The sequence below is a fragment of the Aedes albopictus genome, chromosome 2 (assembly GCF_035046485.1).
Source record: "Aedes albopictus strain Foshan chromosome 2, AalbF5, whole genome shotgun sequence".
In the NCBI taxonomy this organism is placed as follows: domain Eukaryota; kingdom Metazoa; phylum Arthropoda; class Insecta; order Diptera; family Culicidae; genus Aedes; species Aedes albopictus.
In genome coordinates, this window is record NC_085137.1 from 123,445,878 (window position 1) to 123,466,857 (window position 20,980).

Genomic DNA, 20,980 nt, shown 5'->3' on the forward strand with positions numbered 1-20,980 from the left:
CCTCTCGATGCAGAAGCATCGATTATCTAAAAATATGACCGGAAAGAGTCCATTCTACGCAACGAGATGGATGAGCGGAACGAAAGGTGGATGGCAACGATGGAGGAGGCCGACGGAGGGACAGCAACGGGATATAATGCGAGTCAGCAACAGGACACGGTATTTCAAGTTTTATTTATTGTTGTATACGTACGTTTTTAACTTGTAAACTTTTACCCAAGTTTAATGCACATTTATAGTGCTCTGAAGTGATAGGCACTAGGGATATCATTTTGATGGCCTACATTTAGATAATTTCGGGCAATGGACTACACGCTTTGCGCGCAGCCACAGTTGATCAGCAGGAGTAGGGTAATTTGCCAATTGTTGCACGGCTAAAAATTCGCCAATTATTGCACACCCCATAAGAAAAGCATGGAGTGTGCAACAATAGGCGAGTTTTTAGCCGTGCAACAATTGGCAAATTACCCTAAATCAATTTAATTTTGTATGGCGAAATGCATCTAAACTTGAATTACTTGAAATACAAAGCTTTTCCCGAAAAAATATTTGGTAGGCTTAATAGTGGTCACCATTGTGCACAACCACTACCAAATATTTTTTCGAATAATGTGTTCCACTTTGAAGAATTTGCCTTTAGATGGTATTCGCCATACAATATTTTTGCGATTTACTTTTAGCGATTTTTCGCGCATAGAAGCTAGCGCCACATTGGTCGATGCGGAGAGTAGGAAAACAGCCGATGTAGTTAATTCAATGATAACTGGAAGGCATGTGTAGACCCATCCCTAACAGGGACATCAAAGTGTAGACGTCTCACATTGAAATCTGATTCAGAATGCCCCTTAGGATTAGAAATTCCCAGACAAAACTCAAGCTATGAAAGCAACTAATGCTGCGAACAAAAGGCAACCTTCCAGAGAAAATACTATTACAGGATAGACTGTTGGACCAACAACAATAATGAAACCTCGTCATCCTGTCATCGGAAATTGTTATCCACTAGCAGGGTTGCCACACATACAGATTAATCTGTATTTTATGGAAATTTTCCGATAGGGGCTATCCATTAATTACGTAAGGGTTTATGGGGGGAGGAGGGGTTTGAGAAATCTTACGCGACATACAATTTTTTTTGGGATTTCATACAAAAATCTTACAACTTTTCCGTAACGGCTGTTGGAAATCGGAAGTTGAGCGGTAGCAGAGTAATTGAGCGAATTTCGGAAGAACAATCTTCCGGAGAGATCTAACCATAAAATTGAAACGTGTTTGAAAGAAAATATGTCTCAACACATCAAAGATTCAGCGTTGGACTATGTGAAAAATCGTAATATTCATAGGTACTAGTTACTGACCAGTTTCTTACATCAGTACCGGGATGTAACTGATTTTGAACTTTTTGACGTTCAGGCATGTAATGTACAAACGCCCATTTCAAAGGATACCCAAATATGTATTGGGTATTGATTTCAAATCGTTCTTAGGAAAGGAATGGTTGTTTGCTGAAGCAGTTGACGTTGGAATGAAAATTCAATGCTCCAAATTCAACAAGTTCGATTATATTTCGCTGAATACCTACCTACAAAATTCAGATTTTGCTAGGTGGCGTAAAAGTAACAGTGGATAAGACACTTATTGCTAATATTATCAATCGTGTCGTGATATTGTCTTTTGCCAGATCTTGGAGAATAATCATTTCGCACTGTTTGTCATTGTTTTTCGACATGCAGTGTTGTAGTATTTGGATTCCGGAAAAAAAAACAGTTGAACAAATAACCCGTAACGTGGATAGATCACATTGGAATGGTGCGTTACGTTGTAAGATCTACCACATCAAGTTTTGGATCTTGCTATTTTCCAGCCTGGTTTATTTAAATGCAGGAACATTCCAGGATCAAGATTTGGTGTACTTTGTTACAATATTTATTTAATCATTTGTTACTCTACTTTCCACTGCTAATATACCGTTTGTTTCAGAGGGATGGAGGTCAATTTCCGACAGCCGACTGGCGGAAGACTAAATCATATCAATGGTTGCATAGCTCACATCACTTACCAGTGTGAATCCAGATCTATGCATCCTTCTATCCCTTACCACTAACAAACTTCCTTCCTGTGACAACCGTGGGTATGTGGAGGTACACACGGTCTCTAGTAGCAACGGATGTCACACTAACATTCTTTCCCTTCACCGATGACCGTAAGGATGTGGTCGGCGCCGGTATTGACAATGTAAAGTTTTGAACCTTCAAAATTGCAAATTGAGGATTGAAAGCTACACCCAGGCCCCATCCTGTTGGTTCCCTGTGCCCTGTTGACTGTTCTGATCAGTAACGGAGTAGCAACTACGAATTGTACGGTCATCTCATGCTCATGCTCATGCTCGAAGACGGCGCATGAACAATCACATCATTTCCATTTCTCGGTAAGTTACGCGTGTACCCGGTGTAAGTCGAAGATGTTTTCGGCGTAATTATCCAGTCTACGATAGTTATGGTTTTGAAATTGTTCCATATCGCGTAACGCCATCTCTTACTTCTGCTTTCGCGGTAGGTAAGCGTGCTGCTTCCCTTCCGAAGCGCTTCCTGAGCTTTGTTCGTTGCAGGAACTGCTTGCATGGTCGCTTCATACCATAGGCAAAAGTTGGGATCGGTCTCATATTTATGCATAAAAGCCAACACAATAGGAAATTCTGCTTATTTCTTAAAAAAAAACTTCATTCCGGCAATGGAATGTTCGATCGTGGGTGAGTCTTGTATCGACCGGAACGACATTATATCAGTAACCGTTGCAAGAGGGAAGCAAAGCTATGTGTTTGTGTTATATGATTTATTTTAATTTGTAAATATTCCCCAAGTTTTAATGGACATTTATAGGGTTCTGGAAGAATAAAGGCTAATGAAATGAATTTATATTTTGATTGTCAACTTTCAGGCCATTTCGCGTAGCGGGTAAGTACTAGAGAAGTAAACCTTTCTTTGGCACGAACTCCAAATTATAGAGCTTCAGTGATGAAGCCCGATTCAGAGTTCCGATTAGGACTAGCTTTCCTAGATATAGCCATGCCATGAATGCAGCAACTGATGCTGCGAACTAAAAGGCGAACTATACCTTAGGGAGCATCCATTAAGTACGTCACGCCAGAATTGGGATTTTTCGACCCCCCCTCCCCCTTTCGTACAGGATTTTCCTATACTTAATACATTGCTGGTCACACTTTCACAAACCCCCCTCCCCCCTAGGACCGTGACGTACTTAATGGATGGCCCCTTATCAAACATAATTCCAAGATGACTCATGGACCTAAATCAATAAAAGAAAATTCGTCATCCTGTGATCGGAAGGTGTTATTCATCTGGATAGCATGGCCCATTTATGTTTTATGTTGCGCTGTGTTAATTGATGTTTCTTTTTTGTGCATTTGTAGGGATCTATGTGTAGTGATATGTTTATACTTTGCGATAATTTATTTTTTTTAATTTTTGTAACAATTTAGGTGTGGAGCGGACCTGGAGTGATGGTTAGAACACTTGACTATCACGCCAAGGACCTAGGATGGAATCCCACTCCCGACATACTCACAAAAAATGTGGGTTCTTCCTTCGGAAGGGAAGTAAATCGTGGGTCCCGAGATGAACTAGCCTAGGGTTAAAAATCTCGTTAACCTTCCGTTAATCGCGCTGTTGTACTTTGTACAACACATGAGAATTATCGACTATTACTTTGAAACCATCTTTTCTATCGATGTCAACCCCAAATGTATTCTACAGGAATCTTATTTGGAATATTATAAGACCTTTTTTGAAAACAGTATAACTCCTTATAATGCGAAAAATTGAAAATCGCAATATGAAGAACGTACTATATTTAAGATAAGATAGACAATTGAATGTGAATTAGTGTATTTCAAAATCTAAATGATCTAGAAATATGGTGTCTTCGGCAAAGTTACTTGGGATATCAAGAGCCTTCGCGAGGTGATCTGAGAAATTCAGATTTCAACTGATAGGCGGCGCTAGTGAGCATGTAATTTTTATATCCCATATAACTCAGGATCCTGAGTACTTAGAAAGATGGTGTCTTCGGCAAAGTTGTTTGGTTGGTTAAACACTAACTGATGGAGAGCCGTTTGGTTTGAAACTCCACATCTAGATGGCGCTAGTGGGCATTGAAATTTTATAACTCATACATCTCAAGATCCTGATTACTTAGAAAGATGATGTCCTCAGCAAAGTTGTTTAGTAGATCGAACACTAACTGATGGAGAGCCGTATGATTTGAAACTCCACATCTAGGTGGCGCTAGTGGGTATTTAAATTTTATAACTCATGCAGTATTGAAAAACTCATTTCGTCATATCTAAATTCAACCACCTACATTTAGAAGCTGATCCTGAGAATATGATATATAAAAAACTTGTGCAGCTTCACGGTGGATATCATTTGGTATTTTTCGAAGGTAGTCCGTGACATTTACCTTAAATATTCGAAAAATTGCAGTTTTTCCGTGACTTTCTTACAGAATTGGTCTAGCCGCACAAGTTTTTAATGTACTATATTCTCAGGTTCAGCTTCTAAAATGAGCTGTTGGTGGTTGAATTTAGATATGATGAAATGAATTTTTCAGCACTGCTTATATGTCTCAGGACCCTGATTACTTAGAAAGATGGTGTCTTCTGAAACGTTGTTTAGTAGATTGAACACTAACTGATGAAGTCAAATATGACGTGCAATTTCACATCCAGGTGGCACTGGTGAGCATTCCCATTTTATACCTCATATATCTCAAGATCCTAATTACTTAGAAAGATGATGTCTTCGACATTGTTGTTTGATGGATAAAGGATGGATGTACTTATCCCGTGACATTGACAACCTTAAGATAGAGTATATTAAAATACGATGGTCAGATATTGAATATTTTACTAAGCGCTTTAACTTCATGTAAAATTAATCAATCAAATGCAAATTTAAAGAAATTATAATCAACTAGTTGTGTAATTTTCAAATTTTGAAAACTTTCGGAAGTATAAAAATTTACAGCTCGTTGGTTTTTTCTAGATGAATAATAACACGTTCATGCATTTGGAAATTTACAACTAGCGTCTTATGATGGCAGAAGCACGAATCAAATGGTCAATCAACTGAAAGCCCTTGATCTACCAACCAACCTTGCCAAAGATATCAACTTCCCAGGTAATCAGACTCGGAGATATATAAGATATAAAATTTGCATACTCATTAGCACCACTTACTGGCGAAATATTGATTACAACGACCCATCAACCAAATGCACTTGACCTATTTGACAACTTTGCCGAAACCACTATCTCTCTTCTAGTAACCAGGATCCTGAGAACTATTGCATATACATTTTTTTTATGATCACTAGCGTCATCTAGTGGTGAAATTACGATTCAAACGGACAACTATCTGTAAGTTTTCGATCTTTAAGAAGGTCGGCACGAGAGGTAACTTTTCCTCCATTTGGTCTTTGATCTACCAAACAACTTTGCCGAAGACACCATCTTTCTGAGTAAAGTGGAGCTTCGTGGCCGTTCGGTTAGCGTTACCAAGCGTGTAACCGCACCATGCTATCCACTGCACAGTGGGAAAAAATATGTATAAAACGCGAAAAAATTCTATATCTCTGCTCGGAGTGGATGGATTCGAATGAATTTTTGACACGAACTGCCAAAATCTTTACAGTTTCAGATAAGCAGGGTGTCATTCGCCGCACGATGCTGGAAATCGGTGTACCGGGTCCGTTTTACCCCACTATCTCTCTTTTTCATCTTTTTCGAAAAATCCTGGAGTGCAAAATAAATTATTTATTTAATTCGTGTTTGTGTAAAAACTTCCGTAGTATCGAATGGAGCTTATTTGACTCCCTGCACGGCCTTAAAAATTGAAATATCTTCAAATAACCCCGATATCCCCTATTTCTTTGAAATTTCACATTCATCTCCGCCCGAAGTAGAACGCAATCCTTTAGAGCAGGACCAATCCTATGTCAAATTGCCAATACTATGCAAGTTTTTACACACATACGAGTTAAATAAATAATTTATTTTGTACGTCAGTCGGGAATATATGAGGATTTTCTCAAAATGGTGTGTGTGAGAGAGAGTGGGGTAAAACGAGCTAAAAAAAACTAATTTCCAGCATCGTGCGGCGAATGACACCCTCCTTATCTCAAACTGTAGAGATTTTGGCAGTTCGTGTTAAAAAATCATTCGAATCCATCCACTCCGAGCAGAGATATAGAATTTATTCGCGTTTTATACATATTTTTTCCCATTGTGCACTGGTGCATGTAATGTATGTCGTGTCCATGGTCTAGTGTCAAGTTCTGTTCAGTCTGTACAGCCTCTGACTGAAGACGGTGTCCCGTACCTTTTTAATCGGGATCCTGAGCTACATGAGATTAAAAATTTACATGCTCACTAGCGCCTCCTAGTGGTGGCATTTGAAATCAAACTGTCACTCATCTATAAGCCCTTGATATACAAAACATCTTTGCCGAAGACACTATCTAAGTAATAAGGGTTAAGAGATACATAATATATAATATTTACGTGCTCACTAGCGCAGCCAAATGATGAAATTTCAAAATAAACTGCGAATCATCCGTAAGTACTTGACCTACCAAACAACTTTGTCGAAGACACCATCTTTCTAAGTTATCAGGTTCCCGAGATACATAGAATATAAAGTTTATTTGCTCACTAGCGCCGCCTAGTGGTGGAATTTCCAATTAAACAGCCAATAATCTGTAAGCCGTTGACTTACCAAACAACTTTGCCGAAGACACCATCTTTCTAAGACATCAGGATCCTGAGATATAAGATATAACATGATATTGCTCACTAGCGCCGCCTGGTGGATGTATTACGAATTAACTTTGTCAGCATCAAGTAGCCCATGAAATTTACAACAACTTTGCCAAAGACAGTCCTCCTCTAAACAATCAGGATCCTTAGATATTTAAGAATGTATGGGTGTTGTACAAAGTACAACGCTCGACTGCTCGCGTTACAAAAATGGGCGCGAGTACTGGAAGGTTAATACAGACAAAAAAAAAAACAATTTAGGTTTTATTTTTTTTTTTTGAGGAAAATTGCGCCGCCCGAACGGGGAATATCGGCGCCGTTAAATGTAACACGCCAAGTAATAACGAGAGGTGAGTGTTGCATGCATCACGGCGTTTACTTGACGTTATTGGCTGCCATAAAAAAGAATTAATACACACTTGAAAGGTTCTGATTTTCGTCTCTGTTCTTCAATGGAAGAACTTTAGCCGTAGGGGGGGTGGGGGTAAGACGGACATGTTTAGAAAACACTCTATTTTGACAGTGTAAACCATGCGACAATTATAATTTCATCTCCATACTATTTACTTCAACTAAGGTACTTTCCAGTCTGCAAGCCGATTTTGCAATAAAATTTGTTTTTCCATGGCTTTTGAGATAATTAAAAAGTGATCTCTAAATGCATGTATTTCTACAGTGTGGGTAAGACGGACCGGTAGGGTGGGTAAGATGGACACGTTTGGAAAATTAGCTAATAAGCCATTAATTGTGTTAAAATTTAACATCATTTAATGATGTGTATGGCCGTTTATATTCGGTAGATCAATAATAGTAGAATCTAAATTTGGCTTTGAATCTCTTAGCGAAGCGTGTTTTTGCAAATTAAAATCCATTTTGTAAATTGGAAACTTCCATACACTGATAAACGCCTAACAGTATGCAATTCTCTTATAATTTTACAAAGTTCAAACTGATCCAACAACGAGCATTCTAATATAATGAATATTTAAACAAAATATCAATATGAAATGCTTTACACGGCTTCCACAATCATTTTTGTACTCCATAGATTTCAATCTGTGAACAATATGTGGGTTTTAATGTGTTTCTCATGGCACTATTAAAGTAACCCCAACACTGTCCGTCTTACCCCCACACAACGCAAAATATTTATTGCACCACCGTTATTCATAATCGATGAAATTTACATGAATTTCGTTGTGTATTGGACGGAACAGTTTAGAACAACTGGGAAACTCAAAATAAAATGCGAAAACTTAGTATTTTGCTGTTAAAAAGCTTATTTATCGCCGTCTCAAAATTAGATCCCATCACAAAAGCGTGTAGCCAGGTAAATGATTGTTTATTTTTTGCACTTTTGACATATGTAGTCTTTCATGGAGTGGTTTAATAATCATCATCTGATAAGAAGATAGAGTTACTCGGCAGCATATTAGTCCACCTGATCGGCCCTGTTGATTGAGCTTCCGGATGTTGTTTAAGAATGTTTTATCAGCGTTTTTGTTTTCGTGTTTCGTGTTATCAATTTTTCCAATTTTTTTTTCTCGATGACTTCAGGTATTTCTTCGCGTCATTCTCGTCAAAAAAAAAATACTTAATCATCCCATGCCACTTTTCTCTCCGTGAAGAAACTTGAATTGCTCAGGGCAGTTTTTGAAGGCTCCGTAGAAGTTTTCCATGCGAACCCCATCGGTTTTCAAATGATTACCCATCATTCGCATGTCTTCTTCAATACAGACTATTAAGTTTACGGTAGCGTTCTCCTCGCTTTAACTTGATAATTCAAAATATTTTGAATTTTGAGTGGAAAACTTTCATCGTTTACACTATTTTTCAATATTCACTTTTTCAAAAATCTCTACTTTTAGTTTCATTGAAATATTCTATCCTAAGGTTTTTCATATTGCTAAAAGAAAAGAAGCTCACTTTTGAATTCATTTACCATAAAGAAAAAAATTATAGAAAATTTGTTCAATTTTCTCTTCGCCTAATTCACTTGTTAAGGTGACTCCCCGTATCACTCCTGTTTGAGCACTTCTTTTTCGATTCTTATTTCTAACAATCATCGAGCGCAACAGTAGTGGTGTTGCCTTTTTATATTTGCTCCATAAACAAACAAACAAAAATAGCACCGCTTTGTCTCGCTTCCGCCAATGTAAACATTACAAGATTATGAATCCTTTAAAAGCAACTCAAGCAGTAGGCTACTCTGTTTTGCTAAATCACAATCAAATACATCTCAATGTAACGAAAAACATTGAATTTTATGTGTAATAGGGTATATGGATCATTCCTTGGCCTAATTTGCAAACCGCCTTGACAATTTTGACCATAACTCATGAATTAATAGCACTAGAAATAATATGTTGACCCGATTACGCCCTCTAGGCAATGCATGTTTCACCAATTGGAAGTAAACTAACGTAAATATTCAAGAATTTACTTAACTAAGTTGAAAAGATTCGATGTGATGGTATGCAACGTTGGTCTATGGTACAAAAATTGGCCTATTAGTGGATACAACGTTGGCCTATTGCTTTCCATGCACTAGAACCACTTATTATCTCATTTTTTCAATATTTCTGCTGAGGTATTATCTCTGTTTGTTCACCAATCATACTTTCAAATTACATTTTCGGAGCCAAATTTTCAAAAACTATAAATAAATCACTTAAACTAAAGTTCTTTCTTTTTTAGTAACGAAAACAATGCAACCCGATTATTGTGTTATATTTTTACAGTCACCGCACACAAAATATATTTTTCTGTTCGTTCTTTCTGGTTCTTACGCAAGCAATGTTGTTGGCGTGACTTTATCGGTGTTTTTGACGTCACTTTACTGATGGGCCAAGATTTGGGTACATAGTGAAATAAATGTCCTCAATATTCGGCCCACATGTAATTTGTAAAATAGTTATTATTCGTTGAAAACAAACATACAAATTCAAACTAGCATCTTTGACCGTCGCATCAAATGTTCAGTTATTGAAAAGGCAATTCGAAATATTCCAGAATGATGCCATTTATGATCATATGTATAGCCTACCCACTAAGCCGAAGAATCATGGCGTCTACAAAAGCTAAACAAAGTGACATTTTCATACAATTTCAATACTTCAAAGTGCTAAAATTGAAACGAAATGTTACAGTTGTTTGGCGCAAAGCTTTTCCGATATCCAGTTCGGCAGGTTTTTAGTTAACGTTAAGATAGGCCGAACGAGGGGACTATGCCAACGAAGCATCCCGATACCCTAAGCTAAAAATGATCGAATACTCTTAGCATGCTCTTCCGCTGTTGATGTTTGCAAGCAGCAGCAGTGTTGGCGGACAGTGCGGAGGAGATTTCACAAATAAAAATTATGTGCTTTTATTACTATCATGTGTGATTAAAAGTACAACAATAATCATTCGAAGAATAGTTTTCGATTTTACGACGTATAATCGATAAATTTGAGTTGACCATTTCAATGATTTTGATTGATTTCATTGATGAATTGGCCCGCAAGATCGACATCACTGCGTTCAATGATCGATGATTGTGCGCCAGAAGGCACCGTCGCGACGCGCTGCTGCCGTCGTCGTTGTACTGTGGTGGGTGGTAAACATTGCCATCGAACTCTTGGTGCGGCTGAGACAAATTTATATGATTTTCAAGTTTGAGTGAAAATATTTCTTTGTGGCATAGATAGTTCGAAAGAGAAGTTTAATTGGAATAGTGTGTTCTATATTTCTTTTGAAAATATCTTGCGTGAAGTGGAGATTTTTAGAGAAAAGGTAAGCGTCGTTTTTCTCACGTAGGTGTATTAGTGCAATACTGTGTAAAGTTGAATTTGGATGATGATTCTGAAGAAGCCATTTTGTGATGACACAAGAAAAGGCCTTAAACAAACCTACAATTCACACCCCATAAAATCTCTGTAGCACTTCAATCATAAATGGGTTTCACTGCTGCAGAATGCATCAAAAGCAGCTCAATTATTGAAATACATTGCTTCTTCGTTGCTGCTTCGTCGGTAAATTGTAAACAAACAGTTGTCTTCGTCTCAGGGAAGATGCAAGCAAATGTGTGCGTGAGTTTCCTGCATGCGAAACATGGTATTTCACAACCACAGAGAATGATTTCTTCGTTACACTGTAATAGCGTATTGCGATCTGGTGGGCAAAAATAGGGTAAAACTATAATTTGGACATGCAATGTGCTGTATGTCTTGTTCTGATGAGCTGATCAGAAAAGATTCGTCAAATTATCGATTATTGAATCAATCCCTCAAAATCATATACAATATGCATCTCCAAACCGTTGATTTGTAACAAATTTGACAGCCATATTGCAATAAGAAATGTTACGAAGCAGTCAATATCTGAAGAATTACCGTCAAGGCGCCATTCACCGTGTGCCTTCGAATATTTTTTCATTATATCCATATTATGATTGAATGATATGACAATTTCCCTTCAATTTCACCAATACAACACAACTGTATTGTTACCATGTCAAAACGCTCATTAGAAACATTTGAAAGTATCATTTTGACACTAAAGTGTGTTTACATGAAGCGGGTTTCTGCTCATTCACTGCATTCATAGTGAAAAAACGAAAACTGCGTTAAGGTGATTTAAGCGATAAACTAAATGTAGTAACGTTTTTATTCCACCAAGAAGCAATTAAATTCACATATCAGGTATGTATTTTGCATTACCGAAGTAAGTTTATCAAGAAAGTACGATTACTCGTACTTTTTAATTGAAACAAAAAGGCACGGTAAATGGGTACCCTAAAAATCAATGGTCTCCATTCACCGTGCCCCATATTGTCCCATATATCTAGAAAAAATCGAAATTTTGAACATTCGTTTTTCTAATAAAATCTTGCAAGTTATTACTTGAAATGAATTTAAACGAAGAAAATTCCCTTGGCTGGTTTTGATCATTTTTAAACAAAGTAGAATAAAATTTCTCATACACGGTGAATGGGTCCCTATACTACCACGGTGAATGGTGACCTACCACGGAATTAGGCGACCCTACTACCCTTTACTAATTGTACTATATCACCAAATTTTGTAAAAAAAATTCTACTTTTGTGGATATTGCTTTAATTTTAACCTATAATGAAGGCAATTAAAAGCGGCACCAACAATGTTTATAGGACTGGTATCAAATGACAGCCCTTATTCGCCCCGAATCCTCTTAGATCCACGGTGAATGGTGCATTGACGGTATCTAGAAAACTGAAAAAAGAGGTGTCCAAAATATATTACAAGTTTTTCACTGTTCATAAAGAGATTTGGGGCATAAGGGGCTGTCCATAAACCACGTGGTCATTTTTTGGGACTTTTCAACCCCCCCCCCCCCTGCGTGGTCCATACAATTTTTTTTATTTGTCCATTCAAAATGGTCATTGGCCGAACCCCCCCCCCCCCTCATGACCACGTGGTTTATGGACAGCCCCTAATGGACACCCTAAGCAAATGAGTATGTTAGGCCTGTATATCAGACAAAAACTTAACATATTATCAGTTGGCTTACAACTTCAACTTGTTTCCTACGTATTTCAATCATTTACAGCTGGTAGAATGTCATTATTGAAAAGAAATAATGAATTGAAAACCGTGTGTTTTTTGGGGCTGGCTGGAAAGGTACGGGGTGAGGCGAAATTGACACCCATCGGGGCATAATGGACACCCCCCGCATATTTTACGCTGCATCTTTGAGAATATCGACCAGTTAAGTAATTTGCCTACGAAGCTCAATACCACAGATATAATACTCCATCTTAGACGAGTTTACATAACTCCAAAGTTACCCAGTTAAATAAATTTTAGGCTAAAATAATCGTTTTTTTTCAAACTCTCTAAAACGCCTAACAGTATGCAACGCGCGTACAACCATTCATAATTGCTAGTGTTCATTTCGCCCCGAATCGACTACAACATTGAAATTGCTATTTTCAGTAAGTTCTGATCAAAAATATAACACTTTATCCATTGCTAAATCTGCGTATACATGCAGATAAGCTAACAATTCACTTGTTTGTATGGTGGACACACTCAAACACTCGTAATACCTTATTTGCTGCTGCTTCGAAATTATAAGAAATCCACCATATGAAAAACATACTTCAATTTCAATGATATTTTGGTTATTTTGAAGGAATATTAATCGTACTTTTGAAAAGTAGAACAATGACTTGTTCCTTTACACTTATGCATTAGAAGTTTTACATAAAAGTCGACGGTTTCGGCAAAAACAGGGGTGTCCATTTCGCCCGGGTGTCCATTATGCCCCTAATCCCCCTATATTTTGACAATCTGATGAACTACATGGAGGTGTAGTGTGATTGCATACTATTAGGCGTATTCCGTGGGTCTGGCGATATTTCAGTGATTTAAACAAAAATTATAATAATTTGCAAAATGACTGTCTGTTTTCGTGAATTTCACGATGGCCCCCTGCACCATCAGGGGTGGACAAGAATCAAGGCACAGCAATGACTCATGAGAAGAAATGGTTCCGCTCGCCGAAACAATGAACGCCGATCGTGGGAGATTTCACTTCCTCGCAGACGAGCATTTGCAGTTTGATTATATGAAATTAGCATTTTTGCGCCATAATTCGCATATCGGCGCACGAACTGCTCACTCCAGATCACCTACTTAATTCGCTTAATTTACACTAATAAAATTCAACCGACCGAAATGTGATGAGCCTTTGTAGACGTGTGGCCCCATTTTTGTCCATTCGAATGGGAAGAAACGAAGGGAGTCGCTGACCTCGTTTCTCGGTTTGTTATGATTCCTTGTGGCCTCAGCCCACGGTCAGGACTGTTTCCGAGACGTTAATTGATTCTTAAGTTTGAGAATTAATACCTGTTCTTGATTGACTGGGAAAATAATAAATCTTCTTAAAGATGACACAATTTTTGAAATTGGGTTTCGATGAGCTGTTAATTGAATCTCTGTTTTCGTCATCACAAAAGTTCCCCAAATCAGCGTCATCCATTCTGATGAGGATGATGCTGTGAATGATTAGACGTCCAAACTCCACACCAGTATTTTATCTGCGCGTACCAAGCTATTCCGTCTCAAGAGGTGGAACAGCGCATGACCGCATGCCAACTTTAAAGTAGGTTCAAGTTGAAGGTTGCAGTTTCTCGCCCGCCCATTGTTGTCTTGAAAACGGTTCGTTGGCTTCGTGGGTGAGCTTCCTCTTCTGCGTCGCGTTGCGTTGTGGGAGATGTGGAAGTCGGTGAATTATGAATTCTTGAATTCATCGCTGTCGTCGTTTGACGTGCAAAATGATTTTCAGATTTATGGCAGTCTGTCTAGCGGGCACTTAAAGAAGTGAAATACTCATCGTTAACCGGAACAGGCTTCCCGACTAGATGGACATTACAAAATTATAACAAGCTGTGTTATTTTGTTACAATAAATTTTTATAACAAGGGTTGTTATAAAACATGTACCGTTAGTAGTTAAAATAACAAAAAATCTATCGAAATTCCCACTGAAAAGAACAAAAATGTAATAACTTGTGTTATGATCATAACAAAAATATTACAAAACTTGTTCCATGAAATATGATAGAATATAACAAAATTATAACAAATTGTGTAATAATTCCTTTGACACCAACTAGGGTAAAAACTAATTTTTATACTCATTTTTGGGTAAATATTTTTAAGTGTGTCATTCTATTTTTAGAAAAAAGTAAGTAACATAAAAAATAGTTTCTAGAACGTTATAAAATTTTTGGGTCTGAACGGGATTTGAACCAAGACACCTACCATCGGTAGAAATCTGGCGCCTCTGCCAATGAGGCCATCACGGCTCTTGAGGAGAGCGGTGATAAGAGCTTTACTGGTTCTACGTATTGCCAGCTCCGTCATTCAAATCCTTGTTTGCACTGAGAAACCAAAGTACTCTCTAAAGGGTAAAAAAGTACTCTCTTTGAGAGTAACTAGGTGAACTCATAAAAAGAGTAAAGTTCTAGTACCCTTTAAAGAGTAAACCGACTGTACGTCAAAACAAGGTGTATTTTTTACCCTTTTTCTGAATTTTAAGGAAACAAAAAAGAGGGTGAATTTTACCCACCATTTGTATGGATAATGAATCAATATGCAATTTCTTTTTTTAAAGAAATAAATACAACACAAAATATTCCTGACTACTTACAAAAATATTGCTTTTATTATGATTCTTTATAAAAATATAATATAAAATATAACACATACATATATAAATCATTTATCGGGAATGCATTCGAGTTCGTTGAAGTTGGCTTAAATGATGCCCTCAAAATCCTTTGCCGGATGATGACACCGTTTTTTACGGGTTCTGGAGAAAGAATTGGAGCTTCCGGAACGAAACAGGACTTCGAGGTAATCACCTGGCTACTTTTAGCTTTTATGAGTCGAAGCACCGCTCTTTTAAGCCCGAATTCAAGCACACAGGGGGGAAATTCAGAGTTCTGAAAAAAAGTAACGTTTTATGTGTCAATTTCTGATTGTTTTAATGCTTCACTGTAATACTCACCATATCACAAGAATTATAATAAATAAGAAATTAATTATTATGATGAACTTCTATTTGAATTTTCACTTGGAAGTTTAATTTGAGCTCCGACAGAAAACAAATTGATGCCTAAACTATCAGTAAATGAAGTGATTTTTCACCCTTAAAAGAGTAAACACTTTGAACCGGCAAATGGGCATAAATTACCCTCTTTTAAAAATTTGACATTACCCTTTATTTTGACAGCTTCATACAGCAGCAAAAAAAGGGTACTTTTAACTCCTTAAAGAGTAATGACGGATTCACAGTGTGTCAGACGTACACGAGAGGGGTAGTATAACATCACATAGAGCTCGTTGACACATAATAGACTTGATTTGTCGATGGAGATCTTATTTTAATCGATCACAATTATATCATAGGCAGATATGATAACAACTTTAGGTATAATTTAGTTATATTCAAAACTTTATTTTGTTTTAAGTAATGAAATGAAATCCATTACATAAGTGGTCATCCGTAGAGTATATCGTCACGTTTAGAGGAGGCAGGGAGGGTTGAAAATTTCCAATTTTAGCGTGACGTACTTAACCCTTCAGGAGGCGCGCCGTTGGAAAAAGTATAACACCACCAAAAAAGCTCGCTCGTCGAATACGGCGCGAGCTCGGTGCAGCTTCAGGATCATGGCGCGCGTCCAGAAAGATTAATGGATGCTCCCTAAGGTCGAAACAAAATAGGCTGAAAAAATTCCATGATTAACTGAGCAGAATTAGTAGCATAGAGGGCGTTTTTTAATGCTCTCCACGTTCAATTACATTCACTACTCAGTATACTTTATTAATTTCGTCAGAGAGCAGTTGTGCTGTTTCGGTATTTTATGTAATCGATCTCATGTTTTCGTGTGTAGAGAGAGATACGTATTGCAAGTTCCATGTAACGGAAGAATTGTTTATCTGATCGGAAATTACAGCACATACAATATCCATCGTTTTAGCTATATTTCTTTGATCTTACTAAGAGTTAACCGAAAGAGATTTTTCAAAAAACTCATAAAAATTGCTATAAGAAAAGCTGTTTTAATAATGTTTGCTTCATGTTTCATTTTGTCAATAAAATACCCGAGTTTCCTTCAAAATTATACACTGTTAAAAATACGTATTTTGTGAATTGGAGTGTTTGTGTTAAAATATGTTTTTTTTTATAAGTAAAACAAGTTTTTTCTGTGTTTATTTTTTCACAAAGTCCATTTGTTTCCTTTGAGGTACACCGGGGCAAGTTGAAACGGGTGGGGCAAGATGAAACAGCGGGTTAACATGATGTTTTCTAATGATGATAAACAGTTTGATCGCCATAAAATATAGTTTTTGATTCAAACAAACTTTTGGCGAAGGATAAATTTCAAAATTCTTTTGAAATCTATATCAAAACTTTGCGTTTCATCTTGCCCCACCCGTTTCAACTTGCCCCGGTGTACCTTACCATATTTGTTCAGACACTTTTTCTCTAATACGAACGGTTTTCGTATAACAGATTTTCAAGAATGTCAAAAACATTCGTTCTTCTCAAAAGTAACTCTCGAAACCAAACGATCTTTTCTCACGTAAAATCACTTATTCGGGAGTTCGAAGATACGCTGCTGCCACCTGGAAAAAGTTTACTGTATGCGTGAAGGACCGATTTTTTAGCATGGGGAAGCATAGGAGGTCGGTTTTCAAATGCTTCTAAAAAAAATCAAAACAATATTTAATTAAAAGCGGGTTGGTGTAAGTGATGAGAAATTCAATTAGCAAACTTTTTAGCATATAATTTTGATTAATTTTTTTTCCCCAGATTAGGTACTGATTGTGTAGAAAACGAAGATTCTTAACCCGTACATCAATCCGTTTTTAATTAAATAATGTTATGAATATTTTAGAAGCATTCTTAAATTGACTTCCTATGCTTCCCCATGTTAAAAAATCGGCGCTTCACGCACATGATCAACTGTGGTAATTTGCTTCGTAATCCCCAATATGTACTGTTATTTCTGAATACTGTTACCGAACGGTAACAAATTTGTTTAGTTCTTTACGGTGTGTGAAATTAGGGAAACAGTTTATACGAGTTAGACTCAAACGGTTGATTTAAAACAAACGCAAGTTTCTGATAACTGGGTGAAAACGCATATCTGCGGTGGAAAACACAATAACTGAAGTTGGCTGCGATGCTATAGCGGATATGTGGAACGCCAGATGATGAACGATAACGAAGGACTGGGTGAAGAAAACGAAAAGACCAGAGTCGAATAACAGCCACCGAAGAGGCAACCTCGCGAAAGTGGGATCGTCGGTTAGTTCGGGCGCACAGCGAATACGCCACTATTATCGGTACATCCCCCCCCTTGGGGGGGAAGGGAATAACATTCTACGACCAAACGTCGCCGACCGCCAACGCAACAGCGGTAGTGGACAGCTACGTGATTCGTATACCCTCGTGTCCGCTCTCCAGCCGCGCAGCAGCTACTCGACGCCCATGCTCCGACCGGTCGCGTGCCGCTTACCCTCCATCGGCGCTGCTTGCCGGCCGTATCCGAGACGCTCTCGAGAAATACAGTGTCGCTATCCGGCGGCATCACAAACTCTACAATCAAACACCGTGGTCAGGCTACCACTCGTATGCCGGTCGTCCTTCACGAGCCAGCTGCCGGTACTGCCGGCATTTTCGGGTCCGGCAAAGCCCCTCTGCTCAACGACGAATCCCCCCCCCACGGAATTCCACGGCCACGCCCCTGCTGTTACCGGGCGTGTTTAGTGTGGGCCCTCAACTGACGCTCTGGCGGCTTTCTGGTCGCATTCAAGCGACCACACCGACAACGCATTAGTCGCTCAGCTGCGACGCAACAAGCTATCTACGACCGCACGCCTGTGACGCTCCTGAAGGTCGCTCCCTGGTCGTCCCGAAGACACCCTTCACCAGTACCCCGACCGCTCGCAGAACGCCTTGACAATTGTGAAACACCCCATGTATCAGCACCTGGATCAGCCGAATACAAGATTGAAGGTAAATTTTCCTGTAGTTGTTATAGGTTCAACACCGTCCGAAACTCCCCCTCCACTAAACGCCCTGGGACCCGGGAGACCAAAAGCTGGCCTTGAGTGCCCACCCCGGAAGCGGCCGAGGCTCAGACCAGCTGCTTGGGGCTTAGGTTAGTCCCCGTCTGGGACGACGAGTGCTCCCGGGGTCATAAGACGTTTCAATACGTTAGCTATGTTTTGCCTGAAACCGAGGTATTAAAGTTTTGTCGTTTACCGATTTTGCGCAGATTTGCTATAAAGTGGGTTCACTTCTACACGACTTTCTCTTCCCTGCTTTTCCACAGTTTCGAAGTTACGCGAAGTTCATTAGAGAAGATTTTTCTTTCTTGTTAGCCTTTTTCTCCACCTGCCCTCCAATTTCTACCAGAGAACGCTACAAAAGCTGCCACATTACAAAAAAAAACTGTATAATAGCAACGGTATTGTTGGTTGGATTCTTATTCGATTGGCATATCATCTAGCAACTATTCCGGATTTGGATTAGAGTTCAATAAAAGAATCCCAAAAAATTAGAAAACAGATATCTGTGAATCATTTGATTTGCAGCTATATTCCAGCTTACAGTTTATTTTGATAAAAAGTCATGTTGATATCCCAAGATTTTTTTTTACTACAGCTTCTAGCTGTAATGATATCGCATAACGATAGCTTCAAAACACTACTTTTATGTGACTTTAGTAGATTAAAACTAAATGATAACAAATTCTGTTACTTTTTTCATAAGGAATGTGACGCCGTCCACAAATTACGTATCGCTCAGGGGAGAGGGTGAAGTACAATCGAGCGATACGGTCAATACAAAAAAAAGCTTTAGGACTTTCATACTCTAAAGTGTACCGGGTGAGGAGGGGGAGTTAAAACATGACGATTTTAGCGTAGCGTTGCGTTATAAATGAATGCTACCTATGTTATACGTTTTGTTTTTAATCTTTTGGCTTGAATGGTCAATATTACAAAAATGATCAAACTTTTTCGCGTCGATACAAAAATCCAACAAATTTTAAAATTATTTTGTTGCAAAAATCATAGCAAATATTATAATAAATCTGTTACGAAATCATGTTATAGGCAATTATTTTCATATGCATAATGTAACCAATTTTGTTATTACCTGTTTGAATAAATAATACAAGATTTGTTATAGTTTTGTTTCTAAAATAATAACAAATTTGGTTACAATTTTGATATGGTCATTCACTTATAAGAATCCTTACAACAAAATTATACCAAATTCTGTTATTTCTAACAACGGTTGTTATAATTTTGTTATTATCTTGTTAGGTGCTTCCGGTCGGGTTGTACAGGAGCAAGCAGTATTTGGTTTGTCTAGTACTCACGCTGATTCGAAGCATATCCATTATTATTTATCTCCAAAATACCTAAACTCTATTGATTTCAATTAATTTTTTGTTAAACGCAAAGAGATGAAATTTTGATAAAGTTAAGCGGTGATCAATACAAGCTCCCATCTAAATGAGGAAAACAAAATTATTACAGATTGTGTTATGTTGTTACAATGATTTTTGTAACAACGGTTGCTATAAAACATATACCGTTAGTAGTTAAAATAACAAAAAATCTAACAAAACTCGTTTCAAGTAAACCAAAAATATAACAAATTGAGATACAATTATAACAAGATTATATCAAATTTTGTCTGACTAAACTTACAAAATCATAACAAAATTATAACAAGTTCTGTTATATATTTCAGAACAAATTTGTTACTCTGTTGGGCTCGAGTGACCAAAATTACAAAAAATATCAATCTTTTTCGCGACAACACAAAAAACCTTATAAATTTTGAAATATTTTGCTACAAAAAAATATAACAAAGATTACAATAAACGTGTTACGAAATTATGTTACAGGCAGTTATATTATGGTGCAATGCACCATAGTATATTATAATATAACATATATTGTTGTACATCTGTTTGAATAAATGAAATGTGTTTTGTTGTTAAAATTATAACAACAGTTGCTATAATTTTGTTACGATCTTGTTATGCGCCTCTGGACGGGAGAATATGATTCCATACAACATAGATAGGGAAACGAGCCACTTGGGCAGTGGCTTCTACTTATGGGCCCTTTCCACTATAACTCAGCCAATTTTGAACCAATTAACACACTTTTTGAAACGCGGTGAGATAGGTGTAGTATCTAGTCATGTACAAAATTTAAATTGGTTCAAAATTGACTTCGTTATAGCGGGAAAGAGCCCAAAAATAGAAGCCACTGCCCAAATAGCTCGGTAACCTACTCAATACTCATTGACATTTCCGAAAAGGTGAAGGAATCAAAAAAATTTCCAAAAATATGAACCGAGAAATTGCAAAAATGAATTTTGAATATTTTCTAATCGAACTATTTTATGTAAACAATTTGTTAATAGAAGTAATGTTTTTTGTTATATCTTGCATGAAATAGTCTGATTTCTTGCAAGATATTTGAGTTGTAATTTCCCTGAAAAAATTCCAGGAGAAACTTCTGGAGGAAACCCAATAAAAAATCGTGGAGGAATCATTGAAGGAATTCTTGGAATAATCCCTTGT

At 37.6% G+C, this 20,980-nt stretch overlaps 1 protein-coding gene and 1 long non-coding RNA gene across 2 annotated transcripts in view; both read right to left on the reverse strand.

The window, feature by feature from the left end:
* LOC115255253 (mucin-2) overlaps nucleotides 1-20,980 on the reverse strand; it is a 240,229-nt gene that overhangs the window by 126,549 nt on the left and 92,700 nt on the right. The window lies entirely within an intron of this gene.
* On the reverse strand, nucleotides 14,995-16,183 carry LOC134289056 (uncharacterized). Its single transcript, XR_009998237.1, has 2 exons — nucleotides 15,370-16,183; nucleotides 14,995-15,304 (listed from the first exon to the last, which is right to left on the reverse strand). It is a non-coding gene; the product is annotated as an uncharacterized LOC134289056 (long non-coding RNA).